The following is a 25727-nucleotide window of genomic DNA, read 5'->3' on the forward strand; positions in this document are numbered from 1 at the left end:
TTCGGGAGGCTGAGGCAGTAGAATTGTTGCAACCCAGGAAGCAGAGATTGCAGTGAGCCAAGATCCTGCCACTGCACTCCAGCCTGGGCGACAGAGTGAGACTCGGGCTCAAAAAAAAAAAAAAAAAAAAGGAAAAGGAAAACAAAAGACAAGCACATGGTAACTTACAAGACGTGTAATTTTCTGACTCTGTCATACATTTGGGAACCTCCTTACAACTAGGCGGGTTAGATGCACCAAATGTTTTCTTTTAAAAGGTCAGGGGAAGGTTGAGAGCGGCTTTTTCATGTGTCATGCACAGGCCTTCTAGAAAGGGCTGGTAAAGTCTGGTGGGCATGTCCAGTGGGACAAACATGGAAGGTTCTTCTCTGTTTCTCCCCATCCATGTCAAGGTCTTGTAGAAGAATGATCACCATCCGGTGGCCGCTACCCGTTCCCCACATCGTCTTCCAGGACTCTGCTAACATTTCTTGCCCTAAGGCCTTTGTCCCTTGCCAGGACTGGGTGGGTCTCTTCCAACATGGACAGGAGTCACCCCAGGATTCAGAGCTCCGGGGCTGCATGGCCTGAAGAGAAGGCGGATCTAAGTCCTAGACTCCGCTTCCCGGCGACCCCACGCGTCCCCGGAACGCCCACGTCCCAGCTGCCCCCTCGCATCCCTGGACCGCCCACAACCCGCCAGCCCCCGCGCGTCCCCGGACCGCCTGCATCTCAGCTGTCCCCGCACCTCTCCAGACCGCCCACGTCCCAGCTGCCCCCTGGCATCTCCGGATCACCCACGTCCCGCCATCCACCGCGCGTCCCCGGACCGCCCACCTCCCAGCAGCCCCGCGCCTCCCGGACCGCCCACTTCCCGGCAGTCCCCGCGCATCTCTGTGGCAGCTGCCCAGTGCTTCTCGCCCCGCCGCGCCCGCCCGCCCAACGGCGCTGTGTCCAGGTAGGTCAGCGCGGACTTCCTTTAGGTTGTACAGGGTTGGGCCTGGAGACCCGGAGGCCGGCGGAGTCCTGGCTGGGAGAGGCCGCCGCTGCCTTCAGGTTCCCGAGGTGGGCAGAGAGGTTCCCGCTGCTTTGAGGTCAAAGCTCCTCGGTGGCGGCCACAGCAAAGTCTCCAGTGTCTTCAGGGCAGAGGCCGGGCCTGTCTGGGGACCCCCGGCTCATCTGAGGCTCAGGGCGGAGGGTCCAGTGAACTGACCTTGCCCCGCTTCTCACCACGCGCCCAGTGTCACTGTATTCAGCCACCACTGCACAAAGGCGGCACAGCTCTGTGCCCTGAGAGACCCCCTCATTCCCTGAGTGACTCCACAGGGAACACCGGCTGGGCCCCTGGATTCACAGCCCTGTAGGACGCTGCCCAAGGGGCCCCCTTGCTCTCCCACCACCCAGAACACCGAGCCCGTTGTCAAGGCTGAACCATCCGCGGGCAGCTGGGACCAGGGAACATGGTGAGGGGCTCACGGCACCTGACGTGCAGATCCCAGTAGCTGGATGCGGTTCTGCTAATCACTAACAGGCTTGCAGACTTCCCCAGGAATCCACCCATAAACTTCACAGAACGCCGCGTCTATGAACCACCCAGTATGTGCATTCAGTTTCTAACCTCACTCTGGTCCAGAATCTGCCACCTGCAGGATCCAATTAAAAAGAGCGAGATCTGGTACAAAGATAATTGTATTAACCATAATGGTGAAGGGGAAGTGACCGTATTCCCATCCAAAGCAACCACTTCAATTTTGAAGGAAAGGCAGGGCTTTAAAAAAGGAAAAGTTGATAAGAAAGGCATGCAAGATTTGAACTGAGAACCAGGTCTGTGCCTCTTGTTCTGGCGGCTCTCTGGCGTCCCGGTCCACCTGGATCTTGGGCTGGCATCATCTCGGCAATGCCTGGGTTGTTAACTAGCAACCTTGAAGTCACCTCTGGAATTTTGCATCAGGGTCTCCCGACTTTGTCTGTCTGTCTCAAATTAGCTTCTGGAACTTCCAAAAAGGTACATAGTTCAATGTAAACATAAAGTTAGATTAATGTGAAGGGAATATTTATTGTGAAAGGGAGAAAGGTGGAGTCTATTTTAAGGCATAAGAAAACTGCTTCTGCTGTTTGCCTCAAGATTATATCTTTACACCCAAGAGAGACAGAAAAGAAGTTTAACCTCTCTCTTCTGCCACTATGTATGACTGCCTTGCTTCCCCTTTTTCTTCTGCCATGATTATAAGTTTTCTGAGGCGTCCCAAGCCATGCAGGAGTGTTTGGTGTGGAGATTACTGAAGAAGAGTTTTACTTACTACTTGACAGAATTCCCCTTGGTGAAGAGGAAATGTCAGAGATCTTTAATTCATGACGATGTTGGATTATTGGCAGTTGCCTCACTAAGGATCCCATGTCCAAGAGCAGGATTCCCCTTCCAAAGTGTGGGTGTGGACTTGAGGAGCAGACTTTGAAAGATGGGGCTCCCAGACTTTATAGAACCTCCTTTGATTCCTTGGAGGTTTGCAATCTCCAGGTTGTCCTTCATCCAGGACTTTGACTGTTTGTGAGAAAGATTGCTTCCTTTTGGGTGAAGAACTCTGTATGAATTTCATAGGGCTGCCAAAATGAAATACTACAAACTGGGTGGCTTAAAATGACAGGACTGTATTCTCTCACAGTTCTAGAGACTAGAAGTCCAAAATCAAGTGTGAGCTGGGCTGCACTCCCTCTGAGACTCAGGAGAATTCTTCCTTGCCCTTTCCTCACTTGTGGAGGTGACTGGTAATCCCGGACATGCACTGGTTTACTGCTGCACCACTACTTTGCTTCTGCTGTCATATGGCACACGGTATGTCTCTGTCCCTGTGTCCAAATTTCCTTGTACTTAGAAAGACACCAATCTTCCCACATTGAGGGCCTGCCCTGCTCAAGTAAGACCTCATTTTCACTAATAACATCTCCAGCTACCATATTTCCAAATAAGGACATGTTCTGAGGTGTTGGTTGTCAGGACTTTGACATATCAATTGGGTACACAATTTAATACATGACAAACCCTGTTACAGAGCTACCATGTCTAGTGTCTTACACATTTTGTGTGGAGGGGGAGGGTAAAAATAACAATGGACTCCTGTGTGTTCTCTGATGATAGCAATACCAATAGCTAACTTGTAATGCCTACTAGTTGTTAGGTACTAAATATTAACCAATTTCATTCTTACAACAACCCTACTTTACATATGAGAAAACTGGGGTACAGGAAGTAACTTGCCCATTGTCCTCCAGTGAGCAGTGGCAGAGACAGTATACAAAGCCAGACTTCCCAGCTCCAGAGGCCACATACTTAATACCACCCTGCCTTCTGGACAGTCAGGACAAGCGATTATGCCTATGCTAACCATACTGTGCTGACAAGTAAGGTTACACTTGAAATGTGGCTTACAATACAAGGTATAGAGATTACAGGCAATTCATGTGTTCTGGTTATTTGTTGCTATTAAGTCTGAATTAAAATGTAAGTGTGAAATTTCAGGTTTCAAAGAGTGTAGAAAATAATATTAAAACCTCAAAAAATAAGTTTAAAATGCATTTTGAAATTAAGCTGCCTGTATATAATTCCCCACTGTCAAATTCCATTTCGTTTCTATGGAAAACATGTGTCATAGTCAATTTGGCTACTTCTTAGAAAGGGCATAGCTTGTATGTATTGGAAAGGATTCCATTAAACTGGAGTTGGAAATATTCTGGAGTCTCTGGAATTACAGTAGGTGTTTGTTGGATTATGGTGCAAGGACCTAGGAGTTTTTGAGAAGGTCAGTATTACATTCTCACTTAAAGTGCAAGATACCAATAAAATCCACAGCAACTGAAGATAGCAATGAACAGTATACCAGCTCTACTATATATGAAAGTCTTCCATGTGTTAGGAAGTCAACTAAACCATGCTGTCACGGGGTCCTGAGAGAGGGCATCCATCTCTAGCAGAAATATGGGTATCTAATGCTTGCATAGCTTGAGTTATATTGTGGGACTAATCTTGTATATATATGCAACATTCAGTGTTCATTAATACACAAGTGTTACCTTTGGCTGTAGTTGCAATACCTAGGGTCATATAGCTTCAAAGTGTCACTTGTCAAATCTGTGAGGTTTCTTCAGTAAAAATGATGATGGCATGGTAGGTGTTGTTAAATGGACTGGTGGTATGCTTAGCCAGGGCCTCTACTTGTGATTCTAAATCTCTGACTGCCACCTGGGGGGAAGAGCTGGCTAGTGGGTGGAACAACTAGGATGTCCGTTTATGAGAATAGTGTCTGTCTTTCACACTTTTCCAGTTGACATAAAGAGAATGCAGTTTGGACACTTATGTCCTGGGATATAAGGTCATATCCAGTTGCTTTGTTTCGTCCAGTTGTAAGGAAAGTAGGGCCAGCCATGAGTGCCACAGGCCTATAGCTAACCCCAGAGGGAAGAACAGTTTCCACTCTGCAGGCTGGCATTGCCTTCTCATCCCAGCCACATATTAAGGGCTCAGTTACATTGCTGAGGAGGCAACCATTCCATATCATGAGTGACAGTGTAGAGTATGCTGTGGTGTTTCTTCACGTATAGCAGTGCTTGACCAATTACTTGGATTCGCACCACTGTCAGCCATCCTACCTCACTGGATATGGCATAGCCTATAGTGGGAGTGATATTAATGAAGTGTCTTCTGTTTTTATAATAGATGGAAAAGATGGCTTCTCCAGTGGATGGAAAATCATAAGTTCTTAAGTTGGGAGCTTGTATTATGCCAGGGTAGGCCTTTAGTGGAAGAAATTGGTGAACTCTTTACAGAACCAACTATGTTTTCTTTTGCAGGGAAGCCACCATCTTCCACCCATTCAGCAAAAAAGATTAGTTTTAATAAGGAGAAATAATGTACTTATAACTATAGAACTCATTAAGAATTTCATATTAACAGAAGGGTATTACCTATCTGTCTTCTTGTCTCCTCTTTATCAGCAACTTCAGATTTTCCTTAGGCTTATGTGACCAGGTAGTCTGTTCTCTGGGGTCAAATTGAGGTGGGGCAGGTTTTATCCAACAGCGATGCACTCATGGCTTTACATTGGATAACTTAACTGAACAAGGGTTAATCAGTAGCACATCGTGGGGTCCATTCCACCTTTCAGTCAGCTGCTGATCTTGTTTTTGACTTTTCCAAGACTGTAGTAGCATCTTGTCTCTTGGATGGAAGGGGTGAAGAGGCTCACTGTGGAATAAACAGGCCTGGAAATAGCAAGCTGATGTGCAGTTAGCAAGGTCTGCACCAATCTGCACATATGGTTTAACTCTGGGCTTGTTTACCAGCTCCAAAGGTGCTGTTACTGGCAAGAGGTCTGGAAGGGCCTCCTATATATAATTTCAAAGAGACTTTTCCCAAGCCCACTTCAGGGCACCATTCTGCCCCAGAACAAGGCAATAAGAAAAAATCTATCCCAACGCAGGTCAATTTCCTGCCTGAGTTTGGCTATTGTCCTCTTCAAGGTGTTGTTTATCTTTTATTTCTTTCCTGCTGACTGTGGTCTCCATGATGACTGTGGTTTCCATTTGATTTGCAGTGCTTGACTTACCTTTTGAGTAAACTCTGAAATAAAAGAAAGATCATTGTCACTGTGTATAGTGCATGGGAGTCCAAACCTGGCAACGATTTCCTTGAATTATGCCTTAGCCACTCATGTGGCTCTTTGGGACTTGGTGAGATATGCTTCTACCCATCTTGAAACAATGTCTACAACAATCAGGAGGAATTTATAGTTGCCACTGGCCACAGGCATGCGAGTGAATCCACTTGCCAATCTTCCAAGAGTCACAGTTCTCTGTGTTGTACCTCTCCATTGCAAAGATTATATTCAGTCTCAAAGATATTTTTGGCACACAAAACACACTCCTGTGTGACTTTCTGAATAGTTTTCTGACCATTCTGACACATGGTCATACAAAGTCTGCAAGGGAATCTCATTCAGAGTGTGTGCCTTCATGTAAATGTTTTTAAACTGTGTAGACCAGGGCCTCGGAGAGTAAGAATAATCCATAAGCATTAGTTTTTCAGAATAAATCTGGATCTGTTTTACCAAATCCCCAGTCGCAGGCATGCTTCTTGTCTATTTAGTATAATAGAGTTTGAAATATGGAAACTCCAGATGCGGAATCAAAGCTCATAGCAGGTGTGCATCCTGCACTGCTCACTTCTCAGCCTTTTCTGCAGTCTGATTTCCTTTAGGTGCCAATGAGTCATCTTTTTGGTGCTCAGGGCAATGCATAATGGAGGATGAGAAGGATGAGAACACACCTCTAGTAGTTTAACACCATTTCCATTGGCTGTTTAATGTCCTTATTTCCTGATGAGACGAGGCCTCTTTCTTTCCAGATCCCCCATGAGCATGCACCACCATGAAGGTGTACTTAGTATAGGTGTCAATGTTTACTCAACTTGGTGAGGGTGATTAGCTCAGGTTTTGGACCAGAGGTACTGGCAGAAAGGGCACAGGCTTCTATTACCCAGTCAATAGTCATGATCGCACAACTGGCTCAGCATTTTTCCTCCTCCATGAAACAGCTCCCATCAGTTTAAATTTCCCAATCTAGAGCACTTATTGGCTGGGCTTCCAGTTCTGGTCTATTGAAACTGACTGCATCAAAAAAATTTCAAACAGTCATGCGCTAAATCAAAATCAAGTGCTGTAGCTGGGAGCAGAAATTTAAAATTACCTTTATTTTTCCTCTATCACCTCCCCAACACGAATCCATCAGAAGATACATCATTCATTATTTCAAAATATATTCTACATTTATATATCCAAAGAAATGTTACTGTGGAAATATTTCATCAGATCTTCATTGTGAGACTCTGTGAGGACAGAGACCTGGCCTCACCTCGCATTAGCTCCACTCCCACACTGGAGAGCTTGCAGTTCCTGAGCCTGCAGAAGCTGAGCTGCATGGCCAGCTTGGCTTGAGTGAAGGAGTGAATGTGTGTTCCCCTCCACATGGGGTATGTGAGCCTGAGGGTCTGGGAATTAATATATTCCTAAAAAAATACATCCTATCTTGTATATGGTGGGTTCAGGCTTTCTGTTGATCTTGATTCCCCTGAGTGATCCCCATCTTTCCAACTTTGTGGAAGACAAAAATGAAATAACTATTGGGACAATTCTTCCCTACAGACAATGGAGACTCTGAGAACATCCAGAAATATCCATAGGACTGGAGAGGCTGTGGGCTTTCAACCACCATGAGGGGCTGTTTGCATATGATTCTTCTAAAATTGACATCAGTGAAATGCCTTGAAGATAATAAAGTGTTGAAGAAATAAACAAAATCAGAATACGTGGGATCAGTTAGAAAGCTCTTATTTAAGATGAGTTTATGAAATGAAGATGATTGCACTTGTAAATTCTTAGAATTCTTAGAGTGATTATGTAGATTACAGTTATTCCAGTACCTGGCCCTTGGTAAGTTTTGCTTTCACACTTATGATCTTATTCCTCCAAAATGAAAGGTACATCTGTTTCCATAGTTTAAAAATATGTCCGTGTCTGCCTGGCTTGTCAGAGGTTTACAAGGCATGGAGATTAAAAGCCCTTCCCTGGGGAGGAGCCCTGACCCCCACCTCCTGTGCCTGACCCGGTTCAGTGGTTCCTAAGCACACCCTGGTGACCTGATCCTTCCCCTTGTGGTCCCAAGAACCCCTGCAGGGCAGGTTTGTGTCCGAGTTCACTCTGGATTCGAGTCACAGTGCCTTGAGCAAAGTAATACACGCCTGCATCCTCAGCCATCACACTTCTCACCTGTAAGTTTTCTTGTTTTTCACTATGTGTTTCTGGAGATGCTAGCTCTGCCCTGAAGGTTGGGGCTGCAGTTAGTGTTTCCCTTAACCCATATCACACCAACACACTCAAGACCTTTTGATGGGAGATGGTGGATCCAGGAAACAATGTTCAGAAATTGAATGTGCGTAGGCGGCACTGGTGAGGCTGAGCATGACCAAGGGGACCACTACTTCTTCCTCCCATTGCACAAGGTGGTCCTCACTGTGAACCCCTGAGAGTAGAGAACATCTGTGAGTCAGACACATTTGTCTCATCCCGTGTCTCCCCACGTGTGAAACCATGAGTAACTCACCACAGAGGGCAGCCAGCAGGCAGAGAAGGAGTAGCGGAGCGGCCACGATCTATGGATGTGGAGAGTGCTGCTAGAGACCCCAGCTCAGAGACAGCACACAGCATAACGCTCACAGCCCTGCCTCTATACGTTCTTAAACCCAGGACTTATTTGCATGGACAGAGCACCAGGGGCATAGGGTGAAGGGGTAATGTGAGGGGGAGCTCACTGCCCCGAGCTCTCCTCAGACAGGGTCATAGAATGGGGTCTTGTCTTGTAGAACAGTGGAGGGAATCTCTGGGTTCCAGGAAGATGAAAACTTAAATATATCTCGGGACTCTGGAGCTCCCTTTAGGAGCCTCTGTTTCTGTCTTCTTGCTAAATATTCTCAGCAAGAGCAGCTGAAATTCATCATTAGGAGAGGGAGTTCTTAGTATTCTTTGGCTGGAAAGAAGGCTCTTCGCCCATGACCAACTAAATAAGCAACCAATATAATCTAATATAAATTATCAATGTCACATGAGTCAACATAGACTGCTTTCTTTATTTTTTTTCTTTTAAGCATATTGTTCAACATTTGTTCTATTTTAAAATTTTCAAGAGACATTCATATGAAAATATAGCTTAAATATAGCCTCATTGGTGCAGATGATAAAGCATGAAAACTTTGCTTTTTCCGAAACATGGAGGAAATGAGACCAAGCAATGAAGTAATGTTGCAAAATGACATATTTGAGTAGTTCATACTGGTGGAATTTTCCTGGCACTCTCATGAGTTGAAAGATAAATCATTAAAGACTCTGGCACTTGAAACCATGATGACAGCTCCGTTTCTTGCAGTCAAGGGAACTCTGAGTGTTTTAGCCTATGGGTTCTGTGGAAGCCAGACCCCTTGTCTTCCTTGCTTCAGCCCCCTTCGCACAGGAGTTGATGAATCTCTTGCCTCACTGGAGTTCCCGGAGCCAGAGTATACAAAGAAGCCACACACAAAGCTCCTAAAGAGAGCTCCACAGTCCTGAGACATATTAAATTGTCATCTTCCTGGAACCAAGAGATTCCCTCCATTATGAAAATGTTACACAGCCTTATTATGCAACACACTCTGTTTTACTCTATGTGAGTTCCACTCCCACTGTCACAGCTCTCTCAGCAGACCCTGAGGCCTGGGCATCAATTTCAAATCTTCATGGAGAGCCAATGCTGTGGGAAGTGTGTCTTTTAGTCTGTGATATTCATGAGTGAGGGACAGAGCTGGACATTTTAGTGAATCTCAGAGCTGCAGGGAAAGTACTGTCTTCAGCTACTCTTCTCTGGCTAGACTTTGGACTATTCTATAATTTCCTTACTGGATTAATAATCAGTATCCGTTGAATCCTGTGTCCACTGTTCAATATAACCCAGTAGGGTGGAACAATCAGAAAATCATCTGCTTTATGCCTGCATCCTCTCCTGGCTAAGATTTCAATAGGTCCAGTTGTGCACATTATGTAGAATTGTCATGTCTGAAGAAGGTAGTATCATTCTTGTTTTGTAGTTTATTCTGTAAGGGTTTCTAATTACAGCACTGCATAACCAATGACCATAATCAAGAAGAAGACATTCAGCATGAGACTCCACAGAAGGTGCTAGTCTCATAGAGAAGTAGACCTCCATTGAGAAGCTCAGATGTAGGGACCAGCCCCACAGGGTCGGCAGGTTTTTCTCCCCGTGTGCAGAGATGAGAGATTGTAGAAATAAAGACACAAGACAAAGAGATAAAAGAAAAGACAGCTGGGCCCGGGGGACCCCTACCACCAAGACACGGAGACTGGTAGTGGCCCTGAATGTCTGGCTGCACTGATATTTATTGGACACAAAGCAAAAGGGGCAGGGTAAAGAGTGTGAGTCATCTCCAATGATAGGTAAGGTCAAGCAGGTCACGTGTTCACTGGACAGGGGGCCCTTCCCTGCCTGACAGCTGAGGCAGAGAGAGAGAGAGGGAGACAGACAGACAGCTTACGCCATTATTTCTGCATATCAGAGACTTTTAGTACTGTCACTAATTTTGCTACTGTTATCTAAAAGGCAGAGCCAGGTGTACAGGATGGAACATGATAGCAGACTAGGAGCGTGACCACTGAAGCACAGCATCAGAGGGAGATGATTAGGCCTCCAGATAACTGCAGGCGGGCCTGACTGATGCCCTCCACGAGAGGTGGAGGAGGAGAGTCTTCTCTAAACTCCCCCGGGGAAAGGGAGACTCCCTTTCCTGGTCTGCTAAGTAACGGGTGTTTTTCGTTGACACTGACGCTACTGCTAGACCACGGTCCGCTTGGCAACGGGCATCTTCCCAGAAGCTGGCGTTACCGCTAGACCAAGAAGCCCTCTGGTGGCCCTGTCCAGGCATAACAGAAGGCTCGCACTCTTGTCTTCTGGTCACTTCTCACCATGTCCCTTCTGCTCCTATCTCTGTATGGCTTGGTTTTTCCTAGGTTATGATTATAGAGCGAGGATTATTAATAACATTGGAATAAAGAGTAATTGCTATAAACTAATGATTAATGATATTCATATATATTATCATATCTATGATCTATATCTAGTATAACTGTTCTTATTTTATATATTTTATTATACTGGAACAGCTTGTGTCCTCGGTCTCTTACTTCGGCACCTAGGTGGCTTGCCACCCACACTCAGAGACCTTTCTCCCTGGGTAAGGTGTGCAGTCCACCAGGGTGCAGACATACTCTAAATCCATAGGCACCTGATGTGTCCTAGAAGTAAGGAGCATAGGTATGAGCAACCCTACCCCATCCTCTGTAGCTGACATCATTCCCAGTGATCACTTGACAAGTGTATGGTGCTGCCCAGCTCACTGATGCTTCTCATGTAGGAGACTAGCAGGCCAGGGAGGAGCCACCATCTTGGCAAAAACAGCTGAACCTGTCATTAGGTAAGGGATGTTTTTCCATAATAGAAGACATAAATTTAACTATCATTACGTCCTCTAGGTTGCCATTTGAAACTGCCCAATATTGATAGCTTATGGACAAATGAAAACCTCAATAAATAATTAGCTGAATGACGTTTAATGTATTGTAGTGTGACCTACTGATGCTGAGCTACACGGTAGTTGTGCTGAAATGAGGGTGGGTAGAGGTCCTCCTCCACATGGTGTAGGTGAGCCTGAGGGTCTAGCAACCAACATGTACCTGGAAAAGATGCCCATGGGCAGCAGAACTTGTTATAGTGGGTTTGCTGAAAGTATCTATTTTGGTCCCCTCTATTATGTCCCCACAAAGCATGTTCTGGCTTTCTGACCTTCAAGAGGGCAAAAAGCAGTGAAATGCTGAGAGAATTCTTTCTGTCTCTTGAACCTGAACATACTGAGAAGCCTAGAGAGAGCTCAGAGCTCCTAGAGACGCTTATGAGATTTTACCACCCAGGAAGACTCTTTGCACATTATCTCTCTACGTAAACACTCATGTAACACTTTAGTAAAGATAAAATGATAGAAGAAATTGTCAAATAACTTCAATTCAGAATATTTAAGTTTATTTAGAAAGTCAGCAGCATGCTGTTTTATTATTATAGTTTCATAGCATATTTGCAGTTCAGGTACTAGGAAACCTCCCTCCAGCTTTGATATTTGTATTCAAGGTTACTTTGGACATCTGGGGTCTTTTGTGATTCAATTTTATGATTTAAAAAATAGTTTGTTGAAAATGTCATTTGTATAGAAATTGCTTTGGATCTGTAGATTGCTTTGGGTAGTATAGACATGTTAACAGTATTATCTTCAATCTGTGAATATGGAATAGTTTCCCATATATTTGCATATAGATTTATTTATTTCATCAATGTCATATATTCTTCAATATATGACATTTACCATATATTTTCACTTATTTGACCAAAATTTTTTCTAAGTGATTTTTAGAAATAGATATTGGTCTTGCTGTGTTGCCCAGGCTGGTCTCAAACTTCTAGCCTCAAGTGATTCTCCCCTACCTCCCTCCCAAAGTACAAGAATTACAGGTGTAAACTACTGTGCATGGCCACTAAGTAAGTTATTTAATATTATTGTAAATGCAACTGACATTGTCTTATGATTTTTAAGTAGTTAATTGTTAGTTTTTAGTAACACTACTGAGTTTTCCATATAAATTTTGTATACTGCAATGTTACTAAATTTGTTTGTTAGTTTTCAGTAGCTGTTTTTTCAGAATTTTTGATTTTTTTTTGAATTTATAAAGTTATATTGTCTGTAAACAGAAACAATTTAACTTATTCCCCTCAATTTGTATGACTTTTACTATTTTTTTCTTTGTCAAATTTCTATGGTTAAAACTATCATCAATATGCTGATTAGAAGTATTAAGACTGGGCATTCTTTTCTTATTCCTTATCTTAGAGGAAAAGCTTTCCATTGTTCTCAGCAGGAAGGTTTATGTCTGGACTCACACTGACTTCCTCTCACTGTTTATCTTGCACAGTAATACAAACCATGTCCTCAGATGTCACAGAGCTCAGGTATAGTCAAAATTGTTTCTTGGATGAATCTCTGGAGAAGGAGAGTTGGCTCTGCAGAGATGGATCATCGCGTGTGTCACCCTTGCAATGTGTTCCTGACAGCCCATGGAAGCGGGCTAGTGGATGCAGCTCCAGCAGTAACTGTTGGTTGGGATGGACAACCCAGAAATGGGGCATGTGAGGAACAGAAAATGAAAGTGGATAGCCTGTTACTGAAAACTGCTGGACTAAGACACTTGTAAGCCTGTCAATCTCAGTGGCCAACAATGAAAAAAATTTCCAACATCATTAATCATCAGAGAAATGCAAATAAAAACAACAATGAAATACCATCTCAGACCACTCATAATAGCTAATATGAAAAAAGTTAAAAAAAAAAAAAAACAGCTGCTGGGTGGGAAGTGAAGAAAAGGGAACACATACGTGGGTGGTGGGAATGTAAATTAGTTTAGCACTGTGCAAAGCAGTTTAGAGAATTCTCAAAGAACTTAAAACAGAGCTACTGTTTGACCCAGCAATCCCATCATTAGGTATATAGCCAAAGTAAAATAAATCATTCTACCAAAAAATGCACATGCACTCATGCTTCTTGCCATACTATTCACAACAGCAAAGATATGGAATCAATCTAGGTGCCAATCAATGGTGTATTAGATGAATAAAATGGTATGTATGCAATATAAAATCATAAAATACCACACATTCATAAAAAAAAAGTGTGGTGGCTCACACCTGTAATCCCAGCACTTTGGGAGGCTGAGGCAGACGATCATGAGGTCAGGAGATCAAGACTATCCTGGCCAATATAGTAAAACCCCGTCTCTGCTAAAAATACAAAAATTAGCTGGGCATGGTGGCACATGCCTGTAATCCCAGCTACCCGGGAGGCTGAGGCAGGAGAATCACTTGAACCAGGGAGTTAGAGGTTGCAGTAAGCTGAGATCGTGTCACTGCACTCCTGCCTGGTGAGAGAGCGAGACTCTGTCACAAAAGAAAACAAAATCATGTCCTTTGCAGCAACATGGATGCAGCTGGAGGTCATAGTCGTAAACAAGTTAACACGGAAAAAGGAAACAAAATACCACATGTTCTCACTTGAAAGTGAGTGCTAAAGGTTGAGCACATGTGGACATGACCATGGAAACAATAGGCACTGTGAACTGCCAGAGTGGGGAGGGAGAGAGAGGTGCATGGGTTGAAAGACTGACTATTGGCTATTATGCTAACTCCCTGGGTGAGGGGATCCATACCCCAAACCTCAGCATCACACAATATGCCCATGTAAAAAAACCTGCATATGTACCCCCTGTACCTGAAATAAAAGTTGAAATTTTAAAAATAATATTAAAATTATAATTAAATAATTTTTCTTCAATTTTTTGAATAGTTTAACAATAATCTGTTTTCGTGATTTTTTTTTAAGTTAAGTAGAACACAACCGTGAAACCATCAGGTCCTGAACATTTCTGTGATGGGAGACTTTTCATTATTATTATCTCCTGTTATTCATTGTTCTGTTTAGGCTTTCTACTTCTTCTTGGTTCAGTCTTGGTAGTTTGCATGTGTTCATGAATTTATCCATTTCCTCTAGGTTCTTGAATTTTCGCTAGCATATAGTTGTTCATAATACCCTCTAATGATCTTTTGTATTTTTGTGGTATCATTGTGATGTCTCTTTTTCCATTTCTGATTGTATTTATATGGGCATTTTCTCTTTTCATTTGTAGTTAATCTAGATAATGCCTTCTTGCTTTTTTATGTTTTCAAGAAAACAACTGTTTTGCTCATCCCTTTTGTTATTATTTATTAATTTATTTTTGGAGACGGAGTCTTGTTCTGTTGCCAGGCTGGAGTACAGTGGCGTGATCTCGGCTCACTGCAACCTCAGCCTCCCAGATTCAAGGGATTCCCCTGCCTCAGCCTCCCAAGTAGCTGGGAATATAGGCATGTGCCACCACGCCTGGCTAATTTTTTGTATTTTAGTAGAGACGGGGTTTCACCATGTTAGCTAAGATGATCTCAATCACCTGACCTCGTGATCCGCCCGCCTTGGCCTCCCAAAAAGCTGGGATTACAGTCATGAGTCACGGCGCCCGGCCTTGCTGATCCTTTATAGAATTTTTTTTCTGTATTTTAAAATTCTGCTCTGATATTTACTATCTATTTTTTCTACAATTATGAATTCTGTTTGTTCTTGCTTCTCTAGTTCTTAAGACACATAGTTGGGTGGTTTTTGAGAAATCTTTCTACTTTTTTGATTTAGGTGTTTATTGCTAGAAACTTTTCTCTTAATATTGCTTTAGCTGTAACCAGTAGATTTTGCTATATTGCATTTCTATTTTTATTTATTTCAATAAATTTTTAGTTTCATTTTAAGTTATTCCTTTATCCAATGGTCACACAGAAGCAAGTTGTTTAATTTTCATGTATTTGTATTGTTTCAAATATTCCATCCTCTAGGGTTTCTAGTTTATTTCATTGTATTCGGAAATGATACTTGATATTGCTTTGATATTTTTATAGTTTTGAGACTTTTTTGTGTCCAAATATATATTAAATTCTGGAAGATGTTCATCGTGCTGTTAACAATAATGTGCAATCTGCTGCTGTTTGGTGGTGTTCTGTAAGTGTCTGTTGAGTCCATTCAGTCTGTGGTGCAATTATTATTTTTGAGATACAGTCTCGCTCTGTTGCCCAGGAGGGCGTGCATGGGTGCCATCAGGGCTCTATGGAGCCTCTATCTCCCTGGGTTTTGGTGATTTTCCCACCTCAGCCTCCTGGGTAGCTGGATCTTTAGGCACATGCTACCACACTGGCTATTTTTTATTTTTTATTTATTTATTTTTTTGTAGAGACAGGGTTTTGCCATGCTGCCCAGGCTAGTCTCCAACTCCTGCGCTCTCTACCAATCCACCTGCCTTAGCCTCCCAAAGTGCTGGAATTACAGATGTGAGTTATTGTGCCTGGCCTCTGGTGCAATTTTAATCTGAATTTTTCTGTTCATTTTCTCTTTGGATAAACTGTGCAATGCTTTCAGTGAGGGATTGAAGTCGCCAGCAGTTATTGTATTGGTGTCTATCTCTCCTTTTAGATCTGATAACATTTGCTCTGCATACCTGGGTACTGTATCATTGGGTATATATATCTTTAAAATTCTTATGCCTTCTTCCTGGGTTGAACTCTTTATTTATACATAGTGTCCTTCTTTGTCTTTCTTTACAGCTTTTAACTTAAAGTCTGGTTTATCCACTACAAGTATAGCTACTCCAGGTGAAGTTTAGTTTTTATTTACATTAGTTTTTATTTGCATTACATAACTTTTTCCATACCTTCATATTCAACATAAGTGCATCATTACAATTGGAGTGAGTTTTTTGTAGGTAGCTGATATAGTTTGGATACTTGTTCACTTCAGATCTCATGTTGCAATGTTATCTCCAGTGTTGGAGGTAGGACCTAGAGAGAGGTTTTTGGGTCATGAGCACGGATCTCATAAATGCCTTGATTCCCTTCCTGTGGTAACGAGTGAGTTCTCATTCTATTCGTTCACATGATACCTGGCTGTTTAAAGAGCATGGCACCCACCCAACAACCTTGATTTTCTGCCTTTTCTTCTCTTCTCTGGCCATTGACACATGTGCTCCTTTTTCACCTTCTGCCATAATTGAAAATTTCCTGAGGCCATCGACAGAAGCAGATGCCAGCACTATGCTTCTTGTACAGCCTGCAGAACTGTCAGTCAAATATACCTTTAGTTTATTTTATTTTACTTTACATAATTTTATTTCCATAGGTTTGGGGGGAGAGGTAGGTTTTGGTTACATGAGTAATTTCTTTGGTGATGATTTATGAGATTTTGGTGCGCCCATCACCCGAACATTGTACACTGTACCCAATTTGTAGTCTTTTATCCCTCAGCCCCTTCTCATCTATTCCAAGTCCCCAAAGTCTATTGTATCATTCTTATGCCTTTGCATCCTCATAGCTTATTTCCCACTTACAAGTGAGAGCATACAATGTTTAGTTTCCCACTTCTGAGTTACTTCACTTAGAATAATGGTCTCCAATTCCATCCAGGTTGCTGTGACTGTCATTATTTTGTTCCTTTTTATGGCTTAATATTCCATGGTAAATATATATGTGTATATATATATACACACATACATATATATATACTTATATATATACATATGTGTATACACATACATATATACACATATAAACACACATATATGTGTATATATATACATATATACACATATACATGTATATGTGTATATGTGTATATATAAAAATATGTATATATAGAAAATATAAAATTATATATATATATATAAAATGGTGTGTGTGTGTGTGTGTGTGTGTGTGTGTGTGTGTGTGTATCACAATTTCTTTATCCACCCATTGACTGATAGGCATTTGGGCCAGTTCCATATTATTGCAATTGCTAATTGTGCTGCTATGAACGTGCATGTGCAAGTATCTTTTTTGTATGGTAACTTCCTCTGGGTAGATCCCAGTAATGGGACTGCTGGATGAAATATTTGTTCTACTTTTTTTCTTTAAGGAATCTCCACACTGTTTTCCATGGTGGTTGTACTAGTTTACATTCCTGCCCGTGTTCCCTTTTCACTGCATCATCACCAACATCTATTTTTTTATTTTTTGATTATGACTATTCTTGCAGGAGTAATGTGGTATTGATTTGCATTTGCATTGTGGTTTTGATTTGCATTTCCCTGATCATTAGTGATATTGAGCATTTTTTTCATGTTTATTGGCTGTTTGTATATCTTATTTTGAGGATGGTCTGTTTATGTCCTTAGCTTATCGTTTTATGGAATTGTTTTTTGTTGTTGTTGTTTTTGTTGTTGTGGCTAATTTGTTTGAGTTCCTTGTAGATTCTAGATATTTGTCCTTTGTCGGATGTATAGATTGTGAAGATTTTCTCCCACTCTATAGATTGTCTGTTTACTCTGCGGATTGTTTATTTCGCTGTGCAGAAACTTTTTAGTTTAATCAAGTCCTACCTATTTATCATTGTTTTTGTTGCATTTGTTTTTGGTTCTTGGTTATGAAGTCTTTGCCTAAGCCAATATTAAGAAGAGTTTTTCAGATGTTACCTTCTAGAATTTTTATGTTTTCATCTCTTAGATTTAAGTCCTTAATCCATCTTGAGTTGATTTTTGTATAAGGTGAGAGATGAGGATATAGTTTCGTTCTTCTACATATGGCTTGCCAATTATCCCAGCACCGTTTGTTGAATATGGTGTCCATACCCCACCTTATGTTTTTGTTTGCATTGTTAAAGATACATTGGTATAATATTTGGCATGATTTCTGGGTTCTCTATTCTTTTCCACGGATCTATGTGCTTATTTTTATACCAGTACCATGCTGTTTTGGTGACTGTGGCCCTATAGTATAGTTTGAATTCAGGTAATGTGATGCCTCTGGATTTGTTCTTTTTGCTTAGTCTTGCTTTGGCTATCCAAGTTCTTTTTTGATTCCATATGAATTCTAGTTCTGAGAAGAATGATGGTGATATTTTGATGGGAATTGCAGTGAATTTGTAGACTGTTTTTGTTTTTAAAGTAAATTGTCCAGACTCAGGTACTTCTTTATAACAATGCAAAATGGGCTTAACATAGCAGCCTATAGTTGGCACTTTTGTTTGTTTGTTTCTTTTTTTCTTTTCTTTTCTCTTCAACTCAGTCTATGTATTTTAAATGAAAAATTTAATCCACTTACTTTCAAGCTAATAATAGATAGAAGAGGTCTTACTTCTTTCACTTTCATTGATTCTTTTCTCATTGTTTTGTGTATCTCTTGTTTCTTATTCTTAACCTATTGGTTATTTTTGTAGTTTTGTAATTTTTGTAGCGATAAGATTTGATTCATTTATTTTCTTTTTTGTGTATTGGCTTTACTAGTGGGCTTTATGGGTTTTTTTAAAATTTTTTCATAATTGTGGCTATTATGTTTTCTCTTCCAGATGTAAGAATCTCGAGCATTTCTTGTAAGGCCAGCCTGGAGGTGATGGATTTCCTGTTTATGTTAGTCCGATAAACATTATATATTTGTTTGTTTGTGAATAATAATGTTTCTAGGTATTATATTATTGGCTGGATACTTTTTTATTTCGATATTTTGAATATACTATCCTACTCTATCATGCTCTGTCTTTGTCTTTTGATAATTTGAGGAAAGCATTCTTCAGAGAGGATCTGTTTAGTTTTAATCTGATTGGAATATTTGAGTTTCCTGGATCTGAATAACCATCTATCTCCCATGATACGGGGAGTTTTCTGCTCTTGTTTTATTAAATATGTTTCCTACATCATTTTCATTTTTTTCCCTCTGGAATTTTCCCCTGGATTTTCCATAATTCAAAAACTTGTTTTCAAATTGTGTTTTGAAAACTATAGGGTTTCTATGTTTTTAAAATTGTATCTTCCTTCGTTTCTTCCTTCCTTCCTTCCTTCTCTCTTTCATTCTCTTTTTTTTTCTTTTTGGTCTGCTGGAATTATTTTGAAAGACTTGTCTTCAAGCTCAGAAATTCTTATTTTTGCTTGTTATTTTCTGTTATTGAATCTGTAAATTGCATTTTTATTTTATTCATTAAATTCTTCAGCTGTAAGCTTTTTGCTTTATTATTTTGTATGATATCTCTTTGTTGAATTTCTCTAGTCTTAGATGTTTATTCATTTCTGTGGTTATTTCACGTGGGGTCGAAGAGTGTCAGGCACATTTAGTCAGCTGTCCTGCTAATTTTTTTTTTTTTTTTTTTACTTTTACTTAGGTTTTTATAGCTAACCTGGATATTACAATTGGTAATTCAGATTTATAACAGAGTAGTTTACATTATGATTGCCTTAGTTCAATAGTGCATACAACTCTGCTTCTCTACAGCTCTATCCATTTTCGCTTATTGTGTTGTTACATATTCATACTTTATAAATTATATGCACATTATTCAAATTTATAATGAATTTTATAACCATAAATTATAGGCACATTATTCAAATTTGTCATTACCATTATATCCATTTATTTTTTTAAAAAAGGAGGAATAGAACATGAGACTCAAGGCAAAAATAAAACAATATTGGTTTTCATTACACAAATGTGATTACTGGGATACTTTTCTTGTTGTTGTTGTTCTTTTAGGTGTAAGATTTTTAAATATTCTCCACTCTCTTTTCATTTCAGCCTGCAGGACTCTATTTAGTATTTCTCATTAGGAATTTGTGGTTTTGATGGACTCCATAGCTTTTGTTTATTTCTATTATCTTGATTTCTCCTTCACTTTTGAAGGTGTTCTTCCTAGTATGGAATTTTTGATTGACAGTGTATTTTAGCACTTTTGATATGCCACTCCAGTGAGCTTTGGCCTTCCTGATTTTTGGTGAGAAATCAGTTGTTAATCTTATTGAGGGTTTATCCTAAGCAACAAACTATTCCTTAGATTCTAAGGGCTCAAACATACCTGGTATTTTCAGACAAATGATATTGAGGTCAAGAGACAAGTTTCTCAAAGCGTACATAACAACACTCCACATGCACATAAACATGCTCACAGACTCACACACACCCTCAACACCTTCACATGTAGAGTCATAGGTAATGACTCACCCAAACAAACTCACATAGGGGCACACAGTCACTAAGTAATACAAGTAACACATTCACACTCAAATAGCTCTGCACACACTAGCATTCAAACAATTACGTTTACAAAAGTTTTATACTTACACACCCTCAAAAAATTCATGTTCATGTAAATTAATAGGCTCAAATACTGAAGGACCCAGACACACACATTCAATATAACATACGCTTTTACAAACTAACTCACAGACACAGGCATGCACATTCTCCCACCCACTCCCTCAAAGACACAGTCTAACGATCAGAAACTATATTACTCATTTTAAAATAAAACACAGACACACAAGCTCACACACACAAACACAGACACTCACAAACACACAGACACAGTTATAGGAATCCTCCCACTTACACACAATGGTCCACATACACACAGAATCATATTAAGACTATTCCGTGATCCCAGGATTGAGACAGTAGCCATCCCCAGTCTCCATGGACGTCACACTGTGGTAAAGGCTCAGTCTACCTTCTAGATTCTTCTCAGAGATGGCCAGGACTCGAGTTCAGGTTCTCACATATTGTATAACTTTTGGGTTAAACCACACCTAAAACACTGAGTGGATGTTGTCTTTCATCACTTGATTATCATCGGCATTTCAATTGATGCAATTTTTTACCTCATTTTGAAGGAAATAAAATAAATTCATAGAGTCTACCTAGGCTAGATTGATGTATCTCTGTTTCTCCTGGTAGCTTCAAATATGGTACCTTCCAAAATATGACAGTACTCACTAAATACTGCACCCCTTACAACACTTTCTTGGTCAGCTGGTCCAACAGCAAGGGAACCCCAGTAGAACAATCATTTTATGGGTCTAATTCTGTACCCACTGTGAACACATACCTTCTTATGTACCAGGACCTCCAGTCCATCACAACGTATTGTTATGGAGATGGAAAGAAACATTCTCCAAATTTTCATCATAGATTTGGCAAGAAAACCTGATATTTCTGTCCATTGGTTTCCAGACCCAGGTGTTGTAGCTCCTGGCCACAAGGCACTATAATACTCTCTGTTATGGGTATTTGCAGCTTCCTGGAGGATGGTATTATCTAAAAATGGAATTTCTTTAGAGATTATATTTTCTACTATAAAACAGTGGCAGAAAACATCTGGTATAAATCTCACATTAGACTGTGGAGACTAAAGTCAATCATTTCATTGTTTTAGTGGTGTCTCTGTTTTGGGGCAAATGTGAAAGAGGAATGTCTGCTGGATCCCTGCTCATATTCCATAATCACATCTCCTCTCCCTTAACAACAGCTGCATTCCTTCATGTTGAACACATTCTGTAGTAACTCATGCTAGGAAATAAAATATTCAGCAACTTGGACTGTGGCACTAGTAGCTTCTCTGTGATAAAAAAACACATGTAGAGACAGCAGTCTAAGGATAAATGACTTCTAAGGATAAATGACTACCTATCAAATTTAGCCTTCATTTATATTATTCAAATTGTCTCCATATCGCTGGTAGGTAACCTTACAGGGTGTCATTATTTTCTTAGACAAATGTGATATCTATGACTGTCAGCTCAGGCTCAGTGAGAGACGCTAGGTCAGTCTTGAGGGAGGAATCTGTGTTCAGTCTTCATTGCACGTATTAGGGAAAGCTCTGATATAAAGAGAAAGGATACTGTAACTTGAGTAGAAGTAATGATTAACCTGCAGAAGATATTGTACTATGAGTTCTCCATACCCTCTGACCCAGCATAATGGATTTTCCTTGCTTTCAGCTGCTGGCTCCTTTATTTTAAATATTAATTTATTTACTTTTATTTTATTTTACTTTAATTTTATCCTGTTGTTTCCTGAATATTTAATTAAGTACCTATACATTTTAACAATTAATCATTTGTAGAAATAACATAAAATGGGTATGATGAAGATGCCAAGTAGAGATGCCAGAAAATAAAACAAATAAATAAACAACTTGTGTAAGTTTAGAGTGGTGCATGAGGACAGAAACTCTGAGGTACTTGTGCTGAATTATATATGAGGAAGTTCAATTATATTTAACATCCAGAATGCAGGTCATTTCAGTGAAAAAAAATTGTAGAGTGGGCTGCATTGATCAGAAATTAGAAAGGAATAAAGTCACAAAGTTGCAAGACCAGGAGACATTCAGTGTATTCATCCTTTTCCATTTTGCTAGGAAGAGAAAATGGATGGGCTATACTTTCCTGGGAAATGAGACAAGCCGTTTTTAAGATGACTCTCGAGGGAAGTTGCCAATACAATCACTCAGGCGATGCCCTGACACAGGATGGTGGAGGGACTTGGTCCTGTGGTGGTTGCTGTCAGCGACAGAGGATGCTCAACCCTAGTGGGTGCCTTTGCCACTATTTTGTCCATGAGAGACATTAAGCTATGATGTGCTACATGCTGGTGAGTTCCTTAACCTCAGATGAAGAGAGGAACATGACAACACAGAAGATGAGTGTGATGTTTAATACTGAGTGTCAGTTTGATTGCACTGAAGGATGCAAATAATTGTTCCTGGGTGTGTCTGTGAGGGTGTTGCCAAAGAAGATTAACATTTGAGTCAGTAGACTGGGGGAGGCAGACCCAACCTCAACCTCCCTGGGCACCATCTAATCAGCTGCCAGTATGGCTAGAATGAAGCAGGTAGGAGAAATTGGAAAGACTAGACTTGATGAGTCTTCCAGCCTCCATCTTTCTCCCATGCTGGATGCTTCCTACCCTCGAACATCAGACTCCAAGTTCTTCAGCTTTTTCACTCTTGGACTTAAGCTAGCGGTTTGCCAGGGGCTCTCTGGCCTTTGGCGACAGACTGAAGGCTGCACCAACGTCTTCCTGACTTTCGAGGTTTTGGGACTCGGACTGGCTTCCTTGCTCCTCAGCTTGCAGATGGGCTATTATGAGACTTCATCTTGTGATTGTGTGGGTCAATCCTCCTTAAAAAACTCCCCGTCAAATACAGACATCTATCCTGTTAGTTCTGTCCCTCTAGATAATCCTGACTAATACAATGAGAAAAGTGAAGACCTCACTACATCAACCACATTTCACTGATGAGAACTCGTCCCATGGAGAGCAGCAGATGTGCAGGAAATAAACAGGGGTTGGGGGATATTGTCCATAAAAGAAGAGATGCAACCTAACTGAACTCCCCAGGAAAGGAGGGTGTAGATATTTGTTCACAGCTAATGATGGCTTATGTCAGGACCTCCACAAGGCTTCAGAAATAATTTGTATTAACAAATGTAATAATTTATATAGTTTTTTTTCCATATCTTATTTTTCCTCCCTGGGCAGCACCACAGAATGATGTTTTCAGAATCTCCCTAATCTTCTGTGAGTTCCTGGTAGAGTTCTGGAAGAAAAACCTGCATGGGGAAGTGAGCCCTCCTCATGTGCAGCCCCTGAGGCTGTCATGTCACCTCACGTTTCTGAGTTATGTCATCAACATTTCTGAGTTAAACTTCCTGAAACATATGGCATTTGGCAGTGTCTTCCCTATTCAAAAAATACTTAAGTTCTGTTTATCCCTGCAGACACCTGTCTCTTTCTGGAATACAGTTTGGTTTTGAGTGTGTAGTAATTGATACTTTATAGAAGGTTTGTGTGCATCTTGTCATGTTCCAGAGTGCACCTGCCATGCAGTTGACTCCAACAAGCAAGCAGGTTGACTCGCTCAGCTGGAAGAGGACACACATTTCTATAGCCAGCGACCCCAGTGGGGCTGTCACCCTCCAAGACTAATTGGGCTCATGCCTCTGGCTAATGTGCAGCCAGCAAGGGAGGGGGACCAGCGCCCACACAGGAGAGGGTTTCTTCTATTCCCTCCCACTTTGGAAGGAAGTTGGTTGGTTGTGCCTGGAACTCATGCATGAGTTTTCATTTTCTGTACGAAGGGCCTCATCCAGAAACACCCTCGAAAGCTTACAGTGAATCTAAAGGAATTTTAGAAAATCATACATGATGTACCTCATGACCAAGGTCTCCACTTCTCATTAAAGGACATTCCTTATGGGATTCACTAGAACTTGCTTTCTTTCCATAGACATGGATCTGCCTCTAAAAATTTAGGAAGCTTACCCTCTGGGAAGGGTTAGTAAATCAGGAGTCACAGAATCTATAAGAAAATATGCATTTTATGAATCCTCTAAAGAAGACTCCTAATAGGAATAGCCCCACCCACTTTTCCTCTAACTGGCTTCATTCCCAGGAACCCACTTGAAGAACCTGTGGAGCTTCAAGATAGTTTAGACTTGGTATGCCAAGGGACCGCCGGAAGAGGAAAGAACCAATCCATCCATGTAAGTTCATCCATTGTAACTTATTGATGACTCTGGGGCAGGATAGTGACATTGGGGAAGGCTGTGCATGTGTGAAGCAGGGGCACATAGGAAATCTCTGCACCTTCTGTTCAATTTTGCTGTGGTCTTAAAACTACTTTTTAATACATTTTATGTAAGAGAGGTGGCAGAGACATATTGGAATATATTTGGCCAGTTTTTAGGAATCATGTTTAGCATTAGCCATGTTATCAAGCAATTTTGCTCCAAATTATTTATCTGATTTTAGAACTTATATCTGCACAAAGCCTATGTGGGGAACTTTGCATCAGCTTGACTGATTTCTGCTTTTACCTCTCTGCGAATTTTGCATATAGGGTGACAGTTATTAGAAAGATTTCCTGTATAGAGTGCATACATGTTTCTATTACTCATATTCCTCAATTGCTTAGCCTATTTTCTAAACAACTTTAAACATTGTAAGCCCTGTAATCTCCTCATTCAGTGCAGCTGCCTCCTCCCTGGGTTTCTGACGGTCTCAGGATGTGGGTTTTCACACTGTGTATCTTGCACAGTAATACACGGCTGTGTCCTCAGGTCTCAGGCTGCTCAGCTCCATGTAGGCTGTGCTCATAGACCTGTCCCTGGTAATGGTGACTCTGTCCTAGAACTTCTGTGCATAGTTGGTGTTACCATTGTAAGGTGTGATCCATCCCATCCACTCAAGCTCTTGTCCAGGCCTGTCGCACCCAGTGCAGGTAGCGGTCGGTGAAGGTGTATCCAGAAGCCTTGCAGGAAACCTTCACTGAGGACCCAGGCTTCTTCACCTCAGCCCCAGACTGCACCAGCTGCATCTGGGAGTAGGCATCTGTAGAGGGGACACAGAAGTGGATAAAATCCACCTTGACTGGACTCAATCCCCTCCTCATCACTGGGACTTGGGAGCCCCTTACCTGTGGCTGCTGCCACCAAGAAGAGGATTCTCCAGGTCCAGTCCATGGTGAGGAGCTGTGCTTTCAGGGGATTCTCTAGAGGAGGGATGTGGTTGTTGGGTGATGCTCTTAGGGCACAGACATATCCATATTTACCTCAGTGGATCTCAGGTTATTTGCATATTGATGAGACAGGGCATTTCATAGCTCAAAGCCTGGTCGATGATAAGAAAGG

At 41.2% G+C, this 25727-nt stretch overlaps 1 long non-coding RNA gene and 1 pseudogene across 1 annotated transcript; one reads left to right on the top strand and one right to left on the bottom strand.

The window, feature by feature from the left end:
* The first annotated feature begins 844 nt into the window (after positions 1 to 844).
* LOC129049962 (uncharacterized) lies at positions 845 to 13040 on the top strand. Its single transcript, XR_008513435.2, has 3 exons — positions 845 to 937; positions 2643 to 2812; positions 12588 to 13040. It is a non-coding gene; the product is annotated as an uncharacterized LOC129049962 (long non-coding RNA).
* A 12073-nt stretch (positions 13041 to 25113) lies between these two features.
* On the bottom strand, positions 25114 to 25559 carry LOC100935925 (immunoglobulin heavy variable 1-45-like; annotated as a pseudogene).
* Positions 25560 to 25727: the final 168 nt, after the last annotated feature.

This window comes from Pongo abelii, chromosome 15 (genome assembly GCF_028885655.2).
Source record: "Pongo abelii isolate AG06213 chromosome 15, NHGRI_mPonAbe1-v2.0_pri, whole genome shotgun sequence".
NCBI classification, from domain to species: Eukaryota; Metazoa; Chordata; class Mammalia; order Primates; family Hominidae; genus Pongo; species Pongo abelii.